The sequence below is a fragment of the Camellia sinensis genome, chromosome 3, assembly GCF_055761805.1.
Source record: "Camellia sinensis isolate YWXY chromosome 3, ASM5576180v1, whole genome shotgun sequence".
Taxonomy (NCBI): Eukaryota; Viridiplantae; Streptophyta; class Magnoliopsida; order Ericales; family Theaceae; genus Camellia; species Camellia sinensis.
Genome location: NC_138963.1, coordinates 148749088 through 148752161, shown reverse-complemented (window position 1 = coordinate 148752161; position 3074 = coordinate 148749088). Strand labels below are relative to the sequence as shown.

The 3074-nt window shown below is 33.7% G+C and overlaps 1 long non-coding RNA gene across 1 annotated transcript; it reads left to right on the top strand.

The window, feature by feature from the left end:
- Positions 1–373: 373 nt before the first annotated feature.
- LOC145822832 (uncharacterized) lies at positions 374–1952 on the top strand. The gene is made up of 3 exons (XR_014364621.1): positions 374–619; positions 938–1008; positions 1684–1952. It is a non-coding gene; the product is annotated as an uncharacterized LOC145822832 (long non-coding RNA).
- The last annotated feature ends 1122 nt before the right edge of the window (positions 1953–3074 follow it).

Genomic DNA, 3074 nt, shown 5'->3' with positions numbered 1-3074 from the left:
TACTCATAATTTTGTATTTTTTTTTATCTTAATTAGTTAATTAATTAAAAAAAAATTCAAGCTCAAACTCAACTTGTTTATGTAATCGAGCGAGCTCAAGCCGAGTTTGAGTTCAATAAATATTTGACGAGCCGAGCTCGAGCTCGACTAATTCTTAATAAACGAGCTTGAACATTCAAAAGTTCAACTCAGCTTGGTTCGTTTGCAATCCTAACTCTGACCAAGCTCCCTCTCATCAATAAAGGTCTTTTAACTCCAAGCCATCCATGTAAAACCCAAGTTGTGTGTAGGATTATTTTATTGGATAGATTAGTAATTAAATTAATTTATATGGGTCATTTATTAATATCAAAGAATTAGTTATGATATGGCATTATATTTCCTATTACTTAGATGGGTAATTTTGTAACTTTGTGAAATTAGGTTAATATGCCCACCTATTGTGGCTTTAAGTCTTGGAAAACAAACAAAACAGAGGCTATGAATTGCTCCATAGGCGGCTAGGGTTTGAGAAGGTAAAAGAAAAAAAGAAAAGAAAAAGAGAAGAGAGGTTCAAGTGAGGCTACAATAGGGATTGAAGGCAGCACGTTGGTGATTTTTGGGACACCCATTGGTTAAGGTAAAATCTGTCTTTACTGTTAATTATTAAGTTTATGTTGAGGAATTTAACAATCAATGCATTAAGGAGATTTGGAAGATCTATAGGTGCCTACTTAGGTTTTGAGAATTGGGTGCAATGTGTAAGTGTAACTTTGGATGGGTAATAGAAACAATGGAGTTTTGTATCATGGGTAAAGGTGTGTTTGGCTATAAAGTTGGGTTGAATGGTTTGATCTCTTGAATATTAAAGTAATACATTAATCTAATATAGTGGTGCTTTTGTGAGTGTTTGTAACATGTAAAAAAATATTAATTTATTTGAAGTTTTATTTAATAGGTTTGTGTGATTGAAGTGGTGAAATTGGGTGTTTGGAGTTGGTGTTGGAGTGTTATTTCTAAGCGTTTGAGGTAAGTAACCCTCTATCACTGTTGGTTCATTTTTATTCCTATCGAATCGTTTAAAATCACAAATATTTATTTATATCCTTCATGTTCTCTTAAAATAAAATATGGGTCAAGTATAAAACAACATCGAATATTATTATGAAAATTATTTGAATATTTGATGAAACTATTTTGAAAATTGTACTAAACATTTATTCTGAAAATATCGAATGTTTTATTTGAAAGTTGTGTATTGTTTGAATTTTGAACATCACTCTAGTCTGACTATGATTTGGACCCTAGCCAATGGGGGTTATTTATTGGCACAGAAACTAGTTTCTTTTGGGGCTTTACCACCGGCCTATGTGTGGTTCTGGGCCTTGTCACGGGCTAAGTGACCGTAGTCACCAAGACTTGGGTTTTGTGAATTGCATCATTGAACCATTTGAATATCGAACCATCAATTTTGAATAACGAAATTTCATCGAATTACCTCATTGTCTTTTCAATTAAAATGTATTGCTACACTGTTTATTTTCAACTACGAAACCATCTTACAAAATAATTATTCATTTATTGAATGGTAGCAAAAAATATATCTATTGGTTATCGACTATTTTTTTTGTATACTTGATCCAGCTAATAGTGATGGTTGGTTATTTACTGGGCTGTCTAGCTTACCCTTATTTTATTTTTCAGATTCTGAGGAGTAGAGCTGTGCAGGGTTTTTACTTGTGGGAGTACCGAGAGTAGGACTATGATTTGAGTATTTGGATCATTATTATTATTATTATTATTTTTATTAGTGGACTTGGTGGACAATTTCATATGATAAGAATTATCTATTTGTATGGTTTTTAGCATTATGATATTTAAGGATTTAATTTGAGTATTTTACATTGTTGGTTATGTGTTGGATTCTTAGCCTTGCATGCTCACTTAAATGAGTGTGCGGCGTTGTCACGGAGCTTGGGGCGTGACAATCCAAGCAAAGGTAAGTAGAAAATAGTCCAAAACTCTCACCAAAACTCTCTCTCTCTCTCTATGTGTCTCTTTCTCTTTGTATAATTTATTTAAATGTTAGAGGGAGTAATTAAGGATTAAGAAATTAAGTCTTAGAAAGTTTGAAAATTGGAACCCTTATCCTCTAAAAAGGGTAGTGATTTTATAGGCATTTAAGGTTTGAAATATGCCTCTAGATCCCATGGATCTAGTTGGCATATTCTAATATCCTTTGAACACCTCACAAGAAAATTGCTCGGCTGACACCAGAATAGCATACACTGGATAAGACTTGCCCGGCCACTTTAGAGTAGTCCAGCGTATTTCCTTAGAAATTTGCCCGGTGGAGCTAGAAAAGACCCGAAGACACGTCCATGGATCAAAATTGTTCGGTACGTTGCTTGAGAAATGTTCGGTAGTGTAGAAAGAGATCCAGGTACGCATCTACAGGTGAAAAAAGTTTGGTGTATTGTAGACAAGATATTTGGCGAAGCCAAGCTTATCCGAGTAGTTTTCGTGAAAAGTTTCCCATGTTTTCCCATTCATTTTGGCTTTCTAAATTATCTTTTTTGGGAAAGTAGATCAAAACATTTTTGAAAAATATTGCCTATATTTTCCAAAATGAATGAAAATGTACCGATTGTCTTAAAAATATTTTGAAAATAGGTTTGAGAGTCCAGAAAATGATTTGGCCAAAATTGAGTATAGGGCGGGTTTGATTTTCTTCCCTATCTTTTACTTGTTGCTTGGAACGACCTTCTGTATCATCATCGGAAGCTATGGGTAGAGTGCCCAAGTCTTAAGGTCGGTTAAAAATAGGGTGTCTACAAGTACAAAGGCTATATAATCGTTGAAAATTATTTCCTATGATTACATCATGTGATGGTTGATCAGTTGACCAATTATATGCATGATTTTATATACAAATAGCTATTGCAATATATATACAAAAATATACCTAGAGGTCCGGCTACTAACACATGACATGTGTGTCATTTCAAGGCATGAGACAACGTATATAATCATTTAGAAATGATAAATCCCACAAATGGAAATGTACTGAACCCAAATGCATGGAAAATGGATGC